At 40.7% G+C, this 22,873-nt stretch overlaps 1 long non-coding RNA gene across 1 annotated transcript in view; it reads left to right on the forward strand.

The window, feature by feature from the left end:
• LOC130595232 (uncharacterized) overlaps window positions 1-22,873 on the forward strand; it is a 39,129-nt gene that overhangs the window by 1,673 nt on the left and 14,583 nt on the right. The window contains exon 2 of the long non-coding RNA XR_008971264.1: window positions 3,480-3,522. This is a non-coding gene — a long non-coding RNA (uncharacterized LOC130595232). The remainder of the gene's footprint in view (window positions 1-3,479; window positions 3,523-22,873) is intronic.

Genomic DNA, 22,873 nt, shown 5'->3' on the forward strand with positions numbered 1-22,873 from the left:
GCTAAAATCAGATGTTTGGAAGTGAAATGGGGTACTAGCCCTGGACCAGGATATAGGAGAGGTTCACAGATTCAACAAGACAGAAGCAGGGCAGACAAGGCAGGGCCCTTATAAACTATTTGGCAGATCCAGAAAAAGGCTTGCAGGTCACCAGGATCTGGAGTTAGGAGAGGAAGGAGGGTATAACCGCTGCTAAAGGGAGCTGGATCCAGAGACCACGAGCTTCTAACCAAGGGTAGCATCAGCAGCATGAAAAGAGAGAATGAGCTTGGATTTGCGCAGCAGGGACTTACTGATGAAACAGCTTTATAGGGAACAAAGGTATCAAAATGTTACCTCACTTTCTTGTAAGCAGGATATGGGATATTGATTTCCTTTCATGGCTTGGGGAAGCCCGTGGTTTACCTTGGGTAGAACCTATGGATTTCCTCAGTTTTCTAAATCTCCTGCTTGAAAGGTTAGCCATAGATATTTGCAGCCAAACGAATGGGGCCAGCAGTGGAGATTATACTTTAAAGAGCTTTTGCTTTGTAAGGGGAAGAGTCAGATATCTTGTACTGGTTAGGAGAATCTAATTAAGGACCTGTTCAATAGGAGTAAATGGCAAATGATCAGGCACACAGAAGAGGGACTAAAACTGCAGTGCTCAGTCCAGTGTGGTAGAATGAAGTTACAAGATGCCTGGCTTTTTCCTGCTTAGGGGGATGAATTGCATTTATTTCCTCTAATCATCCTTTTTATCCACATTGTGAAGCTTTACTGTGGCTCAGAGAAAATAATCCTAATGCAGTAGGGCCAAGAGTGGGAAAATGGTCCAGTAGGTTTGGCAGGCAAAACATGGCTCTAGCTCCTTGCTCAAATCTGTACCCTTCTTCAGGAAAGCTTCACCTTGACCAGCAGGGATTAAAGAGGCGCTATTAGGGTCTCTTCTCTACAAGCATTACATTATAGCCACTTTCCTGTTCAATGGGTGGAAAGGATTCCAAAGCACTGGTTGAATTTGATTTTTCAGATCTACTGGAAAGCGTCTTAGAACATAATATTAGTAGTGTATGACTTGATGGATTTTGGGGAGAAATTCATCCATCGTGTGTCTTACAAGCATAAACTGTTGCCCAAATTGCACCAAATGGATGGGTTAAGCCAAGTCTAATGTACTGGGAGTGCAATGGTATCAAAATACTCAGTATGTACCCCACAACCATGGCAGACACTTGGAGAAGCTGGCATTACGATATGTTTCACCATTATCAAGTTATTTCCTAAGTGTTACATGACAGTGCCTGTGAATTTTAGTGCCAGGCTGAAACGTATGTTAACTGGCCCACTGGGATCCTGCGCATGTTTCATTTTGGCTTCCTAATTTCCCTCCTGAGAGAAGGCTTACCTATTTTTCAATGTCTAGTACCTTGGTCACTGAGGGTACAACTTGCTTTATCTTGACAAGCAAGGATATGTACATCTTTGATACAGAAAGAGCTTGAAACTTGTGTGAGATGAAGATGTCTGCATGCTTGGTTAGCAGGATTGTTTCTAACTGTAGGGTAGGGCTGGCAAAATGGTGCACTTGGCTCTTGAGTGGCTAGAAGTCTGAGGTGATGAGTGGTAGGTGTGCCCTTAAAAGCAGGGTCAGGTGGGAGCTAAGGCTGTCATAGAAGCCCTATCTCCCATGTTATTTTATTCCTCATCACTGAAATGTCTAAAGAAAGTTAGTCCTGATTAGATGGGTCTAACTGAATCACAGTAAATGGTGTTTCATAAACCACAGAAAGCTAAGACTGACCTCGTGAAGTCATTGGTAAAATGTCTGGTTCTCTTGGATGCCTCAGCAGGGTAGATGCTGCATCTGATGGATGTCGAGGATATTGGGCAGAGGCACTCTCATTAAGAAATTGCCTGCTGGAACTCTCTCCAGCCATCTGGCATCCAAAATGCAACAGCAAAAAGGATCCTGTTGGTGATTTTCAGTAAATGTTTTGCACAGAGCCATCTTTGTTGACTGTCTCTTGTTTTGCAGATGTTTATGGTATCATGAATCTTTTTTTTTAGCCTTAACTGAAACTAATGCTCCCCCTATCCAAGGGTTATCTTTATTATAACAGAAGTTAAATCTGTATGACTCTGTCTTCAAAGAACGTATTCTTTTCTAGGCAGATCCTCAGCTTGTATATTGAATTTGAGATATTTGCAATTTTAACCACCCAGATTACTGTTGTGCTTTTTATTTATTTGAATTTTGCATAGAGATGACTTTTTTTGACCATTTTGTTTTATGGCTTCTGAATATTGCTTCTCATTTTTGGAAAGAATACGTTGTAGCTATTAAAGCTTTTGAAGGCTTTATGAGCAACAATAACAATGAAAATATTTTATTAGTGTATAGCACTGGTTGGTGGTAACTGAGTTTTATTCTGCCATAAATGACAATGATGTAGCTGTTTTTCTCTCAGCTTAATTTCTGGAATGAGGCTCTTGGATGTTACGCTCATAGATTCTGGACCCACTTGGGCAAGAGCTGCCTTTGTTCCTTCATAGACCCAAGCACAGAATATCATCTTGAAGCAGGATGCACAGCATAGAAGTGCTTCCTGTGGCAGCAACGTGCTGCTGATGCTCAGTGGGTGTGAGGTCCTGCTCTGTTCTGAGATTAACCTTAAAATGAAATGATTCTCGAAATAGGTGCAACTGATGCTTCAGCTGAATGTGGTACACTTGAAGTAAAGCATATTAATTTCTTATATCCAGTTTTTTGGAAGGTACAGTTATCTCTTCGCAGGTTGGTTTGTTTCACTGGGTTATTCTCATGGAATAAGAATGAGATATTGCAGTTGCAGAGGAGCACCAGGACCTTGCAAATGAAGGAAGCTGCAAGGTTTTGTAGTGAAAACTGCACTTGGATCTCAGAAGATTTGGTTTGTGTACTAAATCCTGCTGCTGATTTACCAACACTGTATGACCTTGGGTAACTCAAACCAACTTACCATATTTGGTTTCTAGGAGTGACTACTAATATTGACTGTCTCCAGTTTCAGCATGAGACACATAAGTCTTGAATTGCAGACTTTTGTACTACTTGAGTATTTATTTTTAATAAGGGTCCTAATTAAGTGTGCAATCTCTATTGCAGGAAAGCTCTCCTGGACTCTGTCTTGATTCATTAAAATGTGTCAAATTCCTCAGAGTTTAGAGCAGAGCTCTAACAATGACAGAAGAGGCCCTGTGTCCTGAATATATACTAATATGTGCCAAAGAATATGCTTGTTAATAAGTACTTGTTCGGTGATAAAGTATAGCAACAAGGGGTTATATATTTCCTCACTTTCAGCTACATGAGCGGAGCCCCTGACTTCACTCAGGAAGCTCTACTGTTGTGAGACATGGAAAAGTAAAATACCCTCTGCTTTATAATAAGTCATTCCAGCTCTGTCTAATTAACACTTCTTAGCGTTAATTGTAACCCCCTGTTCTGTGTTTTTCAGGGACAATATTTCCCAAGTACTGCTGATGAAATGTCAGGCAGAGGTAATAATTTTGTTTTCCTTGCTATTATAACATTGTGCCATAGATATAGTTATATACAGAGATACATGCCAATCAACCAACAGAGCAAACAAGATGAAGAAGTAAAAAGCTTCTCCTTAGAGAGCTCCTTAAGCAGACAATGAATTATGAGTTCTCTGTCTAGAGAACGTACAATGAAAACAGCTGCTCCTACTGGCAGACCTTGCTGTGATTGAAAAAAGGAAGAATTTAGGTGGCTTGTTTTATTAAATCAATAGATTTAACAGGATGGAATGCTGGAGTACAAAACCACAAACTATTTCTTTACATAATCTGCAGAATCCTACGGGCTTCTAATGTTAATGCTACAGAAGTACTATTGGCCAGTATTTGCAGAACAGTGTTTAATGAACAATAAAGACATTTGCGTTGTTGGAAGGGGGAAAAAGCCTGTTGGCAGTCTAGTAAACCTACTCATCTTGGTCTTGTAGTCTGAGGAAAATGAAAGATTACTCAAAGAAAGTGAAAACATGAGATTCACTGTTAAAACATCACTCCAGTGCTGGCAACAGCACAGAACTCTTGCAAAAGACAAGTAAGAAAGTAAGGATATGGGGCCATCGTGTGTCACTGATGTTTGAGTAGGACTTTTTATTTGGAATGCAACTTAAGAATTGAAGGTGGAATTTGGACTGTGACAAGACAGTGTAGACCAGTTGCTGTCCCATCCAAACAATTCTGTGTGTGACAGTAGGGGGGAAAAAAGTATCTTTGATGGCTCAATATATTATGACAAGGTGAAAGTGAGAGAGAGAGAGACCTGATGGAAGATAAAAAACCAATGAAACAACCTCCCATGATAAAAAAATGGAATGCCGACTCTAAGATGAAAATACAATGTCCAACAATTTCAGTCACATCCTGTACAGCCAAATTAACAAACACTTTGCCCTCCCTTCCCCCTTTTCTTTATAGGACCCTGTTTCTTTATGGGAACAGTGCCCTAAATTTAGGCCTAGCCCCGGTCTTTCAAACAGTGCAAATTTCTCCATGCCACCTAATGTAACACTAGAACTGGAAGAGCCCGGTGAAATGTCTGGCAGCCCTTTGACATGTTACTCTTAGGAGATCACTGATGTTTACACCGTGGTGGCTATTTTGTAGACTCTTATGCTATATTACTAAACACTGGGGAGGAGGAAGGGGAAAGGCTGAAATTCTTTTTCTCTAGATTGAGACTGATTTGACTAGAGGGAGTATTCTAATAGAATGTTTCTTAACTACATTGAATCACATTGAATTGCTTGTGAAGTGCAGACTACTTCAGAGGATGGCAAAAGAAATTTAAATAATTTGATTTTTTTAAAATTATTATTATTATTTTTTAAATAACCCACTTAACTGTTCCTTTATTATTATAAACTTTTGCTTTATCTCTAAAGAAATTCACTTTTGGATCCCTTTTGGCCTGCCTTCTTGGTTTCTCAGCACTGTGGTTATGCTATGGCCATATTATTTAACAAAATTGCTCATTAAAAAGTTTCCCTATAAGTAGGAAGCAACAGCTGTCCTCTGAAAAAGGAAATCACTATAAAATGCTCAGACATTACAAAAGAATAATAATGTTCAGTCTTCAGTCTTTATACCTCTCAGATCTAGACACTTTGTTATGACCTTTAGATCGGGACGATTTTTTTTTCCTTTCTGATAAGAAATTTGATTCAAACAATTCTGAATGGTTAAAACACCTAAATGGCTTCTTTGTTTGTTTGTCAGAATACTGTCTTAGAATCAGCTAGGTTGGAAAAGACCTTTAAGATCATCATATCCAACTTTTACGCCAGCACTGCCAAGTCCACCACTAAACCATGTAACTACACGTCTCATCTACATGGTTTTCGAGCAGGGTTGGTGGTTCCGCCACTGCCCTGGACAGCCTGTTCCAATGCCTGACCACCCTTTTGGTGAAGATATTGTTCCTAATATCCAGCCTAAACCTCCCGTGGCGCAGCTTGAGGCCATTTCCTCTTGTCCTTGTTAATGGCTGAACTCCATGACCGTAAAGGTCTTTTCCAACCTAAATGATTCTATAATTTCTTCAGTGCTGTGGAAGTGCACTGGGGGTATTTGATGGCAGCTGGGACAGTAGGCACTGCCTGTACCAGGTACAGAGGAGCCGGTAAAAACAAGGTGTGTGGGTATTTTTTCACCTGAGGTTTTGGGATGCCATTTGCATACTGTTGACTTGATACTTTTAGGCACTGCCAGGCGCACCTATTGAATCTAAGATGAGACAGGTTTGGTAACAGGCACTGACTCTCACCATGTGGAATTACATTGCTAATTTTTATTTTCTTTTTCATACTCTATTGTGACAATGGGAACATGAAATGAATATAAAAAGAACTGCAGGAACCTGTATGGGATATTGCCCATTTCCTTATACAATATATTTTTTGAAAGAACCTATAACCAAAGGATAAACTTGTAGATCCTTCAATTGTATGTGAGTAGTCCTGTTTCCATTCAGTGTTGGTAGTCTGTGTGCGTGCGTGTATGTATACACACACACATACATATATCAACGTATGAACATATTTCTATATATCTATCTTACCCTTGTGAATTCATTTGCCATTTGTGGTTTCTTTACCAATTAAATTTTCTAGCACAGCAGTTCACTCTGCATCCTGTCACGCATGCTGACTATGTGCTGATTTCAGGTTGAGGATAATTTAGCAGGGGTGCTGATTATGGCAAACTTACTCTCAGGAGATCGGTGAGGAATGGATGTTTTGTGATGAAGTTTGTTTTGTGCAGATTGGGAAGATAACGACACATGTAAGAGATTAGTATGTGACATTAAGACCAAAATCAACATGTGAACTAGCTCTGTGAAATTCACACTACAAAGGTAAGATAGGAAGTCAGGTAGTAGACCGCATGTTTCTTTGTCTAGGATCCAATATTAAACCTGAAATACCAAAGGCAGTATGCTAGACCTGAGCCTGTGAACTCCTATCTGTGTTATTTTATGTGTGTAAATGGTCTTGGTGCCTTTCATACTGACCCGTTGCCTTTATCTGTGAAGATTTTGCAGTCTATACAATGCAGGACTGCTTTTTTATGTGCTTTGGACAGCTCCAACCATTCACCAAGAATACAGTAACAACAAATTAGAACTTGCTTTGTTTGAAATTTGTTTCATATTGATGTTGAAAAGTAGGTGAATACTAGAATAGTAAATATGCTTCTTGAACATGGAAAGACTAATGCTGTAGCAATTTCAGCACAGTAGAATTGCTAGTCAAGAGGAAAATAACTATAGCTGAGGAAAATAACTATAGTTAAGAAAAATATATCTGACAAAGTGGGTTATTTTTTTGGTGAATAACTCCTCGCTGAGGAAAAATAACAGTTTTGGCAGGGCATGTAATGCATATCTCAGGGTTATCTACCAATAACTTGAAAAGGTCATGTGGCCATGATCAGTACGAAATTATTTGGCATATTTGTTTCCCTTTATCTATTCTGCATTAGGCAAAGTTGAAAGTCATCTCAAATTACATGTTTGTCTCCATCATTATACTTTAATTGTTTTAAAAAGTAATTTTCTGTATTGTTTTTACAAATATCTTTCTTTTTCCTCCCATATGAAAGAATTGCAAAAATAGGAAACTGCTTTCTCAGAAAATACCACCTAAAAAAAGGTCAAAATTAAAGAAAATAATTTCATAGAATACTTTGTGTCGCAAGGGACTTCTATGGATCATCTAGTTCAGACTCCCTGCCAAGGACAGGGACATCCTCAACCGGATCAGGTTTTCAGAGCCCCATTCAGCCTGACATTGAATGGGTCCATAGATGGGGCGTCTACAACCTTTCTGGTCAACATGTTCCAGTGTCTCACCAGCTTCATCGTAAAAAATGTCTTCCTTGTAGCTAGTCTAAATCTACCTTATTCTGGTTTAAAGCCACTACCCCTTGTCTTCTTGCCACAAACCCTATTAAAAAGTTTGTCTCATCTTTCTTATAAGCTCCCTGTAAGACTTCTTTAGGTATTTCACGGTTCTATAGGAATGAGGTCTAAGGGAACCAAACCCACTGAATTTTGGAGGAGCTGGCTCTGAGTTCAGACCTCTCTTATTTTTTTCAATATTATAGTTATTATTCAGTGTTTAGTTTTCTTTTTAAATACTGTTGTCATGAAAATATTCTAGCCAAAATACCTCATGCCATGTATTGGACAGAAAGCTTTTAATGACCAGCTCATAATCTGACCAGAATAAAGGAGTTATTTTTTGTCCTTCTACAGCAATACTATTTCCTCCTCCACGTAGTTTGCACTTTAATTGGCACATCTGTCTTTAACAGAATCTCTTCAGTAACTCTGTCCTTTGCTCTGGCCCTTAAACCTTCAGCCCTTCTCTCTAGGCTCGGTAGCAGATTCCTGTGACTGCATGTGATATGCTTTTCAAAGTGTCTTCTACGTAATTGCTATTAAAATCCCTTTGAAGCAAAAACCCCACTAGGCGCTGTTTCTTCAATGTGTTTTTTTCCTGTGATTTGGTTACCAAGTAGCAGTGCAGGATGCTTGAAAGGGCTCAGGAAGCAGCCTCTCTCCTGAGAGAGACTAAAAAAGACATGATTAGGAGGATGCAGGAGATGGGGTTTGTAAGAGTAGTAGTTTCTCCTAATCCTCTTTGTTTTAGTAATCGTGTCTAAAACTGTAAAGGTGCCTGCCGAGCTCTTGTTCAAATGTCAGCAGTGGAAGTGCAGAGGTTAAGAGCTGTCCCTCCTGCAAGCAAATGCAGAAGAAAATGATGCTGTGGTTTAGGCATCTGATTGCAACTTGTGAGGCTTTGGTTAAACTTCCTGTTCTATCAAAGAGCTCCTGTGGGGTTAAGGGGAGTTACCTGGGGCACAGATGAAGTACCATGTCCTTCTCAGCCCAGGCTTTCCTCATGTACAATAGCTAGTTAGAGTTTGAAAGAGAGAAACAAGAACAGTTATTGCATTCAGCAAACATGAACTACAAGTATTGGCCACAGAGTTAGTGACTTACTGAATATTTTGTAGTACTGAAAGGATTTCTATGTGTTCTGAGTCCTGATATTCCATGAGAACCTCAGATTTTGCTTTGAAGCAAACTTTTGGTCATCTGGTTGAGGAAGGAAAAAATGCCATCTGCCATAAAGGCTTGATAAACTGAAGGGAATGACATAGCTGTTGAAGTGTTAGGTTTAAAGCAGTTCAAGACCAGATCTGACATGTTTAGGACCTCAGGTTGGCAATAGTAGAAGACAGGCTTTGTGCAACTATCAGAACTGGAAGCAGTCAGTGTCTCCTGCTGGCTTCCAGGATCCTTAGTTTTAAGTTTAAATAATGCATGTGGTTAATGAATAATAAATTTAATAGTAATGATTAAGGCAGATGACTCTCTGTTCAGTTAAGTGGTCACAGCCAACTGAAAAATGTTCGTGGTGCATACAGGCTGCTCTCCTCCTCTAAGTCTGCATGCATCCATCCCCTGACAAGCTTGTTTAATGCTGTGGATGATTCACTTCGCCCTTAGTGCTTCAGCGTTTCCTGCCTCACACCTGGCTGCAGCGGTGTGCTTGGTTTGGAGGAGGGCAGCTGGTTAATTTACAGTGTTTTGCTCTCTTGTGCAGTAAAGCCCCAGAAAGCACAGTTTTCCTTCCGAGCTGCTGGGGAAGCTGATGTGCTGTTCCCTGCTGGCTTGTGTGCAGGGTTGCCTGCCCTGTGGCAGTTTTCTAGGCCAGGTTCCTCTGATCCCTCCAAGCTGTTAGCCCCAAAGTCCACCCCAGTGGGAGTCAGAGCAGCGCAGCAGGGGTGTGCGGAGATGGGCAGTGCTGGCTTTGGAGCAGGGTCCCTGCAGGGCTCTGGAACAAGAGGGGAAATTCCCAATCTTTTATCTTGCCCCTCCCTCCAACCCCTGCCATTCAGCCCATTTCCTTAAAGAGGCTTTGTGGAGTCTGCAGAGCTTTTTCTCCATGCTGATCCTCCATTCCATCTGGTGTTTGTTTTCCTGAGTTGCCTCTTGTCTGCTCCATTTGAATACAGTAAGAGTCTTGCACTGGATGTTTTGACAAGTGGATGCTGTGTAGTATGGGCCATGCAGCCTGGGTCTGCAGGCTCTGAAGTATGCTAACTTCTGCTGTTGTACTATGTCTGAGATGTGTTGCTGCCTTGGGTTGAGGTCTTTGCACAAATGGACTCTCTTGGGGTACCACTCCATCATGGAGGACTATCTGATGGTAGGTAGGAGGCTCTGTGACATCTTCCTTCTGATGACAGCCAGGAACAAGACACGGCTGACCTTGCTCCTTTTTGATTCCAAGCTGGTTTGTCATCCCACACTGTCTGTGGGTGGCATAAATAGGAAAGCTGGGACAGTGAGACAGCTGTTCTCGAATTACCCACACAAGTGGGAAGCAGATCAAGCCCTCTACTTATGCTTGTTATTACTGTTTATTAATTAATTTATTAATTTACAGTTGTTGTTTGAGCAAAACTCCCATTAAACCGCAAGAGCCTGGTGCGATTAACTGGGTTGGAATCATTTGCTCCAGAATGTTTGTTGAAGACTTCCAGCATAGTGCTGACTGGATTTGCCTCCTCCTGTGTTTACAGTAGCTTGTGAGGTAGGGAACCTCATTTCATTTTCTTCACCCTTTCTCTGGAGCTCTTAGGAGGCAGTCAGTGGCTGGGCTTGTTCTTTGGCACAGCTTTCAGTCAGGCTTAAACCACACATTGGGTCTTTACAGCAAAATGAGGTATCCCCAAGTAGCGTGCCTCAAGCTGGAGAATGGAGGGCTTAACTTTTGGAAATTCCCTACAGTTCTCAGTTATGCATCTCACCTGATGTGTTTTTTATAGGATTATTTTCCTCGTTCCCTAAACAAGAGCTACTGGAAGTTCGCTCCTCTGACACTTCTGTTGCAAGACTTGTTTGAGCAGTGTCTTGATTCTGCTGCCACTGTGTGGTCAAAGCTGGTCTGGTGCTTCAGGTATTTTTGTTTCTCACCGTAATTCGTGCGGAGCCAGTGGAGTCCTGGCATCCTATATGTGATTCTCCTCCATGTCACTAAATGAGGAGTAACTGCACTGAAATTAATGGACTCTTTATTTGTGTTAGTGGAGCAGCCAGGTGTACCTGCAGCAATAAGGGTCCATTGTGCTGAGTAGGTCTTAGGCTAAGAAAAACCAACAAACAGTCCCTGAGTCAGCTCATAACTTGATATTATGACCATATGGAACAGGTAAATAAAACCAACACAGCAAGGATAAATCTTCTCATAGACGTGCTTGGAGTCAGGGCCTTGATGAATAGCTGCTGTTGACTGAGGCGCTCGAAATAAAAGCAAAAAAGGGGAGGCTGTTAGTGGGCTTTTATTAATCTTGTTTGTGGTACTTTCCACAACTCATACACACTCCAAGATACTGGATTCTCGCTGAGTTTTTAAGGTTTTAAGTTACAGATTTCTTGCAGCCTTGCACATTGTTGGGGTTTCAAGCACACTACAGAAGCTTTGCTATTCGGCAGTAAAGCACTGTAACAAGTAATCAAATACAGGTGTACTTAACAAGGAAAAAAGCTTATATTAGCTTTGCTTTTCAGAAAACAATATACTAATCAATTATGCTTTGCCAGCTCAGTAATATCTAGGAGGTTTCTCAGTCATTAACTCACTTGAGTGAATTAGGAATGTTTTATTGTGGCAATAAACAGTGATACAACTCTTCAGGGACTTTCAAAGCAAGTAAAATAGAAAACGTAAATTACTCTGGGGTTTGGTTCTGCATTCCTTGCTCATTCAGGATTTTCACTGGCTTCAAGGAATGCAGGCGCAAGCCCCAAATATTTGTAAGGAAATCAGGGTGGAAAAAATTTGCCTTGAGCCCAAAGATTAAAAAAAGAAAGTGAAATGTCAGCATTAGAAATTGACAGAGGCAGAAAATTCCAGCTACTAAGGGAGTAGCAGCTGAGAATGTCATGCAATACTTTTATTAACACAGTATGAAGGGCAATTTAAATAAATAACAAGGCCTGTTTTTGCAGTTTTCAAAAGTCCTTATTTAATTTAGTTAAAAACAAATATGCCACAAGTGTTAAACTGACTCACAGTCATCTGATGACCTCGGATCCAATCTCTGCTTTATACTCTGCAGCAAGTCACACATTCTCTCTTCTGCCTCCCACTTTCTGTGTTAGTAAATGCACAGTGCTTTGGGGAAGGGATCATTCTTTGGGTCTGTACAATGTATAGACTAAAACAAACCCAGGCTGAGGTGGGATTCCTGCCTCCTGCTGTGCGGCTACAGACAATACCTGGCCCCCTTTTCATCCCTTTCTCGTCACGTCCCATTTTGTTCTCTTGTTGACCCATTTGTTTTCTCTCGCCACTTGCTTTGAGGTAAAGCATATGTCTTGCTCTCTGTATTTGCCACATAGTAGGGCCCCTAAAAAACCCTAAAAGTATTATTTATTTTGCACTAATATGGATTGTAGACAGAAACACGCAGTGAACTGCAGATCCTGGCTGGAAACTGCATTGGCTGCACTTGGTTATTGTAACACAGGACTTAGCAATAAAGCCCTTAGCCTTAGGTGTAGGTCTTGATGTTGATTGGGAGCTTTGCAGTCAGTGTGATCACTTCCCAACTCTCTTCTATTAGACTTGCTATGTAAACCAAGTTCCTGTGCATTTCTGTCATTTATGAGACTTAGGCTATAGCTGGCTATTTAGGCAGAGTAGCGACAGTGGTGCAGATGACAGACACAACATTTGCACATAGATTGATTGCATAAACCACACTTCCTTTGGAAACTGGGCTAAAAATAGAAACCCTCTCCAGTGCCAAACTTGTCTGCCGTAACTAGTAAAGGCTTTCTGCCCATTCATGAGTGTGCTGAGCGACTCATGCTGCTTCTGTGCTAATGTGTTTACTTGGCACCTTGGTCATTCACAGGATTCTGTGAAATACTTTTATCGTGGTGATGAGGAATATAGGTGGGTAAGTGAATAGAAAAGCCAATTTATCACACAAATCACTTTCTAGTGTTTTTTGTTGTTACTTTTTCTTTGTCTGAGGAAAATTCTGGTCATCTCCTATGTAATATTTCTCATTTCATGGTGGCTTAGTGTAAGGAATAAAATGTTACATTACCCACTGAAAGTGACGCAGGCCTAAGGCATACTGCAACCGAGGTGGGTCTATATATACAGTGATAAAATAAATGTTGTGGTGACCTTGCACAATCTTCTTGCATAGAATCTCTGTGCTTTTCCCCTTTTGATCCTAATCCAGGAACACGAGCTAAAGGGTGAAGAAGAATGAGCCTGTACTTCGGGATATTGAAAACCACACTCCAGGTCTGAATTCTGCTGCTGTGATTACAGGACAAGTAGTCTTAAGAGCAGCTTCTTGTAGTACCATAAGACAACATGATGTGACACTTGCATCCTGCTGTGTTGTACTTATTAGCAAAGCCAGTGATAGACAATTAATTTGGACCATTCCAGGAGCTAAAACCAGTTTGATAGAAATGAAAATTTGAAGACCAGAGTCACCTTTAGAGTTGTATTGGGTAATTTGCTAAGTCTGTTTTGCCTGTGACTAATTGGTGAGTGATCTCTCCCTCTCCTTATCTCAACCCGTGAGCTTCTTATTGAGGCCCTGGGTTGTATTCACTTCTATTGCAGTAGTTTCCAAATAGCTTCATTAGCCCATGATGTTATGTATACTGGAAATGTCCACTAACGGTCTCCTTCAAGAGTTTAGTGGCCTATAAAAATGTTTTAGCATTGCTTTAACTTATGGTAAATAGTACAAAGTAGGAAAAACAGATAAGAGATCTCCTACTCAAAGGGCCATGGAAATAGAATGAGTAGCCTACACGTTTCTGAGTTGTTAATATTTAATAATATACCTTCCTAACTGAGGCTGAGGTGGCACTGAAATAACTATTTCTTCTTCGCAGGAGCCCGTTGTGCTGAGCTAGGTGATTGTTAGGACACTAGAGAGCAGCAGAGACTGCGTTTAAAGCCGGCGCTGGTGGCTCCCAGCCTTCAATGAAGCAGCACTTCTGCGTTGCCTGACCTTCAACTGTCAGATGCTTCTTTTGAGACCCGTTTTTCCTGTTCCTTTGCACAACGCTCAGTTTGACCTGCCGTCAGGTCTGTCTGGCTGCGTTTTCCACATCGTATGTGTGCAACTCAGTGGAAAGTGCACTTTCCTTGGCCAGGTTTTGTTTTGACTGTAAATAGCTTGTTAGGGAAGCAGACCATCATCTAAATATGCAGTGGGGGCATCTGTGATGCAGAACCTAAACCGAATTTCTGTAAAGCATTTCCTTATTGCTTTTACTAGAAATGTTTTGTGTGGTGGCTGGTCCATTCCTTTGTGAGCCAGTCTGTAGTGATACATCAGGGGTTTGTGTCCTTACTGTTGCCTGTATTCACCAGGAAAAGAGCAGAATGAAAGAGCTTGGAAGGAGTAAAACTGTCTGTACTTCTAAAATGCTATTACTTTGATTGCAGTGGCTGCCAGGGCTTTTGTACTGGGCATTTAAAGAGAGACAGCAGGTAGATACATCAGGCAGGTACTGGGAAACAGTCCTTGACTGGCACACTGTGTGTGCGGGAGGGGGAGATGGCCTCAGCTCCTGACCCCAGTCTTACAGAGGCCACTTCACAGGGGACAAACGTGGGGGCTCTTTCATCTTATTGCTCAGTGTGCTGAGAGTGGGAGGTAGAAAGCAGCAGCAGATCATGGATTGTGTGGAAGAACTGAATACTGCTTTAATGGGTTTTGGTGTGGCAAGGAAGATTAGAGTGGGTGAACTGATCAAATCTTGGACAGTATTCAACCAATTAAAATAAGTACTATTATGACAATACAGGAGTACTCAAGGTTTTTGGGTGATAAATCATGGTGATTATTCCCATGGACCAGTGCATTGCTCTACCACTATCCCTGTACCCAGCATTATCAAAGCACTTCTTTATATAGAAGATGATGTGTGACAGCCATTACAATCTGCTGAAGGTGGTGCCACCACAATATATGTTCATAGTTCTGATACTCTGAGGATTAGTTTGCAGTCCTCTTGATTCAGTGGGAGTAGGAGTCTTGGTGTTTCTGGAAAGCCATGTGAGTCTTTGCACTTCAGGTACTTAATAACCTTGAAAATGTACCCTACGGTATCCTGTAACTTGAGATATTCATATTTCAATTTTGGAGAAAACAGGCTCTGAAGTCTGCAGAAGGTAACAGTGGCAGCGTTATTATTGGTGGCATTTATTCTACCTGAGCAGCTGCAGATTGCATTATTTAATATCTATTTTATCTGTGTTTCAGAACTGATTTTGGTGTTACTACAAAGGCAGACTTGTCTTATGAAAATCAAAATTATACTTAATTGAATTCTGCTTTGGGAATTTCTGTCAATCACACAACTGCATGAATCGGGAAAGACACATGACTGCAACTATGATTAACTTCTCTGGAGTCGCTCTGAGCACTGTATATCACATTTCATAAAGAGATGTAGCGTCTTCAGAATAATTATATTGTACTAAAGAGAATCTTTTGAACGTCAAAAATAGCTTCATTTTCTTTGAGGGGACGCATGAGGAGGACGCCTTCTTAAACTCAAGGTTGTGAATATTTCTAAAAGAGGCATTTCCACCTGAAGCAGTCTTGACCTCCTTCCTCCATGGGTAGTTCCTAACAACAACGTAAACGAATGGAGAATTCCCTGCTCTGAGAGCACCCTGCCTTTGATTCCAACCTGCAGGCGAACTACTACACCATCTAGAGGAGGGCGGGTGGTAAATTAGCAGTAGATACATACACCACCAATGAGTAATTAAGAGTGAGCTTTCACAGTGCTGGAATATTTGAGCTGCATATTGTAAACGGATACCAATGCTGTGAGTTTTCCCATGTTTATGTAGTCAGGTAAAGGAAATAAGGTCTTTTTTTTTGCTATGATATTACTAGTTTATTTTTCTGAGTTGAAGCTTAATCTGCCTTTATTCCCGGCTCTTACAAATGACTGACAGGAAATACAGATCACTTTCACTTCAGAATATGAGCCTTTATAAGAGCTTTGAGTACTTTAATTTATATGTATTAAGATTTGTAACTTACAGCACTTAAGAAAGTTAAATTGGTAAGACTGTGTTTTAAGAGCTGTGAACAGGGTTAGTTCAAAGATCCCTGCACTAGCGATCTCTAACTGTGAAGGGTAGACAATAGTTTTTTTGCACCCCAGTAGCTAGTTAGCCAATGTTAATATTCGCTTTGCTTTTATCTCTAAATTGCACCAACTCTCTCCAGTGACATTTAACTTACATATGTGAAGGGATTGGCATTTTTAGATTGTCAGAATGTTATTGGATAAAAAAGCTGATTTTGTCACGGGACATCTGTTTTATTGTTAATTAGATGAAATAGGAAAGACATCAGAAGAGTACACACAGAAACTATTTCATAGTTCCTGCTTAAAATCTTGCTCTGATCTCTTGAAATTAATGATGCTTTACAGATTTTCACATTTTGATGTGAATTTCATTTAGGAAGTTTCAGGAAAAAATGACAGAAAGTTGTTATCCATCTGTGCTTCTGTCTTTACAATTCAATTATTCTCTGCCATTGTACAGTCTCTCCTTTCAAAACTATCAAAAGAGAGAAAACAACCAAGCAGTTCATTTATCATTTAAAAAACCCCAACCACAACAACTTATATCATCATGAGAGCTCATGTTTTGTGCTTATCGAAGTAGAAAGTGCAGTTTACATTGTCCCGTTAGGATGAGTTGTTCTTTTTGACAGTTGTGAACTTGTGGATGCTAAGATCCTGTCTTCTGACTGTTAGCTGGTTCCTTTTTTGCACCCTGCTTTTTAAAATCCAATTCTATTTTGTATTTGGCAAGTTATAGAATAAAACTCGAGTAAAACGGCTTTTCTCTGGTTTTGGTCATCCTTAAGGATCTGTCCTGTTGAGCTGCAGAAAAGGAGGCAGGTATATAATACACTCCCCAGGAGCAAAGAGCAATTGTAATTTCTGGTGACTGCTCATATTATTTCAGGATGAAGGCAAAAGAAATCTCTCATGGGAATAAAGGAGAATAAGTCATTAAGAGCAGTAATTGGGACTATTGTAATGGTATGGAAGATAAGCTGGAGATGGGGGGACATATCAGGTAAGGCTGAGGGGGTTGCATCTTTCTGGCTTACAATAATGCATCTGTAACTTGAGAATTGAGAACTGTATAGATCCAAAAGAACAGGAGATAAAGAAGCAGCTGGAAAAGTAGAATTTGACTAGGGGGAAAGAATGGATTTTAAGTCTTCAAAGCGATGCTACCAAGAAAATGAAGTGACTTCAGAAATGTTGTCCTCAGCTGCTCCTTTTCCATCCTTGGAAATAAAGCCCTCATCTCCTGAAGCAGTTTAGAGGCCCTTTTTCCTTCCTACGTACAGGGAGCATGTATGGTTCTCAGTGGAAGCTGCACTTTGGGAGTTGCTATGTGAGATTAAAGAACCATTCAGTTAGATGAGTACTTTGTGATAAGTGTCAGTAATGGTTACACTGGGGGAATGCAAGAGCCTTGGCAGGGTGGCTGGACTAGATGATCTCCGAAGGTCCCTTCCAACCTTAATGATTCTGTGAAATGCTACAAGAAGGATGTTCGAGTTAACTGTGTCTCCTGGCTTTTAATATATGAAATCCTTCCAATAATAGAAACAAAAAAAATCCCTAACCCCCCCGAAGGCTTTCATAGATGTGGTCGAATAAGAGTTGTTTTCTATGCTGATCTCATGAAAACATTGCAGAGCCATTATATATGCCACTTAGAGGCTCCTGGCCCTTGCTTCAAATACAGAAGTGCACTTTATGATGCTATTCCTAGACCAATAAGGTTCTTAGTTCTTCTAATATGTAATATCCATTAACTAAAAATATAGGTCTGTTATTCTCAATGCTGTAATCTCCTCTTCCTCCACTTTTTGGTCTGGGACTCTTGGGATAACTTGGCAAAATACTTTCATTAGCATGACTAAGGGAAACTTACAACAAGTTTCATTTAGAAGGGAGCAAGGTTGATACCATTTATTAGTGATCTGTGGAGCAATCCCTGCCTTTTCTTCTAAACCAGCTCCACGTCTGTTTGGCTCTGGGGTGCACCGTCTTGATGAATTGTGAGTTAACTTAATGGAGAAGAAAATGTGTGTAGTGTTGTGTGTGGCCAAAAGGGAAAAATACAGAACAAGAATCGATGGAAGCGAGAAGAGGCTTGGTGGCAAATGAAATGGCCTCTTCCCCAAAAAGTTGATGAGGAGAAAATAAACAGTCTGGCAAGAAGGCTCAGAGAGGGAATGAAGTCAAGTCTAAGACCATCACTGAGGGGAGAGGCACAATGTACAGATTTTGATTTTTGGCAAGGAGAAATTGGGGGAGTATTTGGATCAGGGGCCTTGGTTCTGCTCCATCTCTGCTCTAACTAAATAAGAAAAGCTCCAAACAGGAAAAAAGTTATAAAGTTCCTCTCTTTTTTTTTTTTTTGAAGTATCAGATCTAAAATAAACACTGGAAATTTAACTCTGTTGGCAAAATATCTCAGAATATTTTTGAATATTGGTATCTTTTCCTGAGATTCCTGACACAAGCAATTGCTTGTGAATGGCAGCCTTTTATACTGTTACCTGGGTACATTCAGACTTACATTCTGTTACTTAGGTGGATAAATCAATGTTATTACTTCTGCCAGGGCTGTAGGGACAGTCCAGACTGTCCTGATGGCTTATTAACTAACCTCTGATTTCACAGTCTACTGCTACTAATATATAAGCCAGAAAAGACCTTGCTTGGCTCTCAGTTAGGCAATTATCAGGAGTAGCTGTTGGGGGTGAGAGAGGAAACACTTGGAAATTGAGCTGACTTGATGAGGAAATCACTGAGAGACGGAGCGAAAGAGCAGGACCCTAAATACCAATGTGCTCCTGCGGTGCCCTAGGAGAATTTTTTTGTATGAAAATGAGTAAAATGTGAAGATCTCAAACTTCTGGATGCAATAAATCAACCGCCCTTTTTTAATTCTTAATTTAAAGCTGGCTACAGGAAACTAAACCCAAGATCAACAGCTACATGATGTTTAAATTAAGTGTACAAGTAATGAGCATTAACAGCCATTTCCATGTTCCACATGGAAGTTATACACCTCGGGGGGGATATATTTATTTATATAAGGGCGAATGTCTGTCATTACGCTGTGCTGGGCCAGATGTTGGTGTGGCTGTTGTGGCAGCTGTTTCTGAATCAGGATGTTGAGCATTCAAGCTCACTATAAGGATCTGTGTATCCAGTGCTGGCTGGTATGCCTCACTCATGTTAGAAGCCCTGCCACATGTTGACCTTGAGAGATGAGAGTGATTTCTTTGCAGTTTTTATTCTTTTTTTTCCTGTTTTGAAAACAACTTTATGTCTTTCAGCCACATTTTTAAACTCTTCTTTGCAAGCCTGGGAACTAGAAATTGGATGTGGTGAGATTCCCATGCAAATACAGTATGTGAGCACCTGGGATTTTAGGAAAGATACCAAATACCACAAAGCCATAATAAAATCAGTCTTCCGGCAACAAAACTACTGCTCATACTTGGTCTTTGTGCTTGGTTAGAAGCAGCTGCTCCTGAAGCAAGTAACCTTGCAGAAGGTAGCAGACAGTGGGGAGGAGAGCATGTTGTCTTGCACATCTATAATTGCAATATCTATGATATAAGAATTGAACCTACTGTCCTCTTGTAGGCTGTCTTTTTTAATTACAGTTGCTGAGGCTGGGAGAATGTCAGAGCTGAAGTTGTGACCAAAGCATCGAAAGGCATTTAAACTGCTGAACCTGGAGGGTCAGATGAGGCTCAGGAGGGTTGGGAGTGGAGCATGGAGCAGGGATGGGAAGTCACCCAGTGTTTCTGCTGGCTGGTGAGAGGAGCTCTGGAATAGGGATTACAGAGCAGCGGTGGGTGCTTGGTGCCTCTGGACATCACCCAGCCCGGGGCCCCTGCACAGAACAGAGTCAGCTACAGCAGGTTGCTCAAGACTTTGAACAACAGGCAAAAGCTAGCTCTGAGCCCTCCATTGGGCTGAGAAAGGAATCACCCTGCCATTGCAGAGGTGGCCTGTAGGTCTCAATTATAACACCACTAAGATGGATTTCTGATTAGTAGAAAATTGATCCCTGTGTTTGCAAGCCCTTTCATCAGAGAACCGGCAGCTCTCTTTTTAGTAACGCTGTGGGTGCATGGTGTATACGCCTGTGTATAACGCGTTAACATTTAACAAGCTAAGCAACATGGGAAGAAAGAAGCAAACTTAAAGCACCTAACAGAAGGTGCAAAGGTTATAAAAGAAGATGAAAAGGACAAAACCCTCTCCACCTGCCCAAAGCAGTTGAAGAGAAACTAAATCTTTAATGCTAGAGTCTCAGATAAAAGACTGAAACATTTATACCACCTTTTAACCTGAATTCTATAGCAATGAAGTTTAACATATGTCTTCTATTACCTTTGTCAAGTTTATGACTAGCTCTCATTTATGGATCCCTTAAATATGTATAAGACAGTTTTACTTATCTTGTTTACATGGCTTTTCTCTTTGGGCATTTGTCTACACCAGTGCATAGCATGTTTATGGTAATTTACTGTAATACATGTTTATCAGAGGCAGTTTAAATGACACTTAGCCTTGAATATATTTAAGATTTTTTGTTTTTCCTTGCAGTCACCAGGAAGTCAAAAGAGATATGAAAAGCTCTTAATTTTCAAATGATAGTAATGTAAACAATATTAAAACTTGCATTTGCTCTTGGAACAGTGTGAGGGAGGAATATAACAAACAGGGCATCACACAGTTATTAAAGAAGTAAATTAATAAACTCAACTTTCAATCTTTTCACATGTCTAGGATAATCTGGACAGCGGTTTGATTAGAGAGAACAAAATGTGTCTGATTATTTGGGTTGGCTTTAATCACTGACTTTGTTTAAGGCTCCGTATTAAGCATTTCCAGCCCTATGCAAAGGGATTCCCCATGTGTTATCCAGAGTGTGCACTTCAGCTCCTTGTAATATTGCCACTGTGTTTGAAGTATGTGAATGAATTAGCTCTGTGAGAGGGGCTGATGCTGCCTTAGTAGCATGTGCTATGTTTGTGTAGCAAGGAAGAGATTTGTTGCAAAGGTATTTCTGTGAGATTAACCTGGGAGGTTGTGGCTTAGAGTCCTAAACCTGGTTTCCCAGCTGGTGGCTGAGCTGGAGTACTGCATACATATCTGTGTGCTGGTGCCTGGTGCTGGAAAACCTTTAAAAATCTGCTCCCTACTCTTACCCATTTAGAAAATATTGCTATTATGGGAAGACTATTAAAAACTGACACCTTGTTGAGAAATCAAGCTATGTGGCCTTTGATGAAGTGATTGAGAGACTTGCAACTATTAGGGAATACCAGAAAGCCCAGCTGCTAATGGTAACGGAGGTAGGAATCCTTCACTACAGAAATGTCACAAAACCATGCACTACTTCCCCTCCAGCCCAGGCACCTGTGCATGCTGTGATGCTGACAAGGGGAAAGCTTACTGTTAGAAACTATTTTCTTTGAACACATGTTTAGGGAGAAGTGTAATATCTTTGCACTAATAACATGCCGTTTTGTTGTTTGTCAGTAAAGGTGGAGACAGCATCCTTGCCTCATGTATGTGAATGTGAAATTGTGAATCACTGAAATCAGCTATTCTGCAAATGTGGAAAGAGCCATGTTGGAAACAACCTTTTGGAGGAGGAAGCAAAAAATGAAGTTCTTTTTTATTAATAAACTCGAATGATTGTGTGTAAGCATTTGTATTTGCTTTCTTTGTTCTTTGTTCTTCCTTTAGCATTGCATTTGCATGCAGACTGCTAGTGATCAGAATGCAGAGCTCCTTTACAGTGGAGCTGCGTGCTGGCATTGATCTGTGGTCTGTGCCAGCTCAGTGGTGCAAGATTTACTTTAATTTCATCTTCTCTTTTGTTCTTTTGCCTCTGTGCTTTAAATAAAGACTTTTCTTTTATTGCTTCCAGAAATTTTGAGAAGCAGTAGCTATTTTGTATCCAAATAACCATGACCCATTTCTCTGTGAGAGATAATTGCAGAGCTCCTAATCTGGTGGATCCCACACTTACGTACATCTGAAATCCTTACAGTTATTAACTTTGGGGAGGTGTGGGTTTTGGTTAGACAAAATGGAGACTGAGCATTTTGAAGCTGTCGGGGTATGCAGTTGGAAACTGTGCTTATGGGAAGAAACCTCTGATAAAATTTTGTTATAAGGTCCCAAAGCTGAAAAAGGAAGACCAGGAACATGTACTCCTCACTTAGACATCAGAGTTGATCAGGATCATGGAGGAAGTATATAGAAAGGTCCTACAGAATGGGGAAGCATGTGCAGCTTGGCCATCCTCTGTTTTTGCATGTCTAGCATTAGGCAGAGAAGCAATGCACAGCAGAAAACATCTTTAAGGTGGTTTGCCTCCTTTACACAGAAATACTAGCATAGGGACTACCTTTTCCTTTCTAGTTTTCCTTGGCAGGAAGAGCAGAAATGGCTTCATAAAGGAGAAAGACTTCATAAGTGCTGCTATAGTTGGAGTGGTTTTGGTGTCTGTTTTTATTCCCTGTGCTGTAGTTGCACAACTGCAATGGTGCAATATGTATTTACATGGATTGATCCAGGGTCAGGGACTTCAGCCTCTCTGCCTGCTCTCAGCATGGTTTTCTCCAGTGAGGTTATTAGGATTATGTCCTCTTAAAGAATTAGTAGAACTCATCACTTTCTATTCTTCGCTCCTTTAGACAACATACACATATTTTCTGCAGGAGCAGTATGTGTTAGTGGCTTTCATCCATTTGTTTTCCAACTGGATTTCTAAGGCTGCTTAAATGAAATTTCACATAGGAAAAAATATAGAGAACATGTTCTTGGGTTATGGGTTATTTTTGTTCCAATCTCTTCCCACCAAGCTATTTGTAAACCTTAGTTATCTTTGGGCTTCTGTCCTTACATTGCTACTTTCCTTTATATTGAGATGCTGACAAGCTATCTTAATATCCTTGTTGAGAGAGCCGTTCTTGTTGCTTCACAGATATGCAGCAGCTCGCTGAGCAAGGTTGTGCAGAAATCACCCTTCCAGCTTCCTGGAAGGTGGCTTCTACTTGTGGAAGCAGCTCCAAGTTCTGGCAGCCTCACCTGGAGCGTGGCACTTTTTGACCACCTCCTTTGCAGCTGGAATTCCTGAGCTGTTAGCTGGTT

The sequence above is a fragment of the Pezoporus wallicus genome, unplaced genomic scaffold (assembly GCF_028554395.1).
Source record: "Pezoporus wallicus isolate ANWC-B61680 ecotype Strahan unplaced genomic scaffold, APGP_CSIRO_Pwel_v1 contig_1035, whole genome shotgun sequence".
Lineage (NCBI taxonomy): Eukaryota > Metazoa > Chordata > Aves > Psittaciformes > Psittacidae > Pezoporus > Pezoporus wallicus.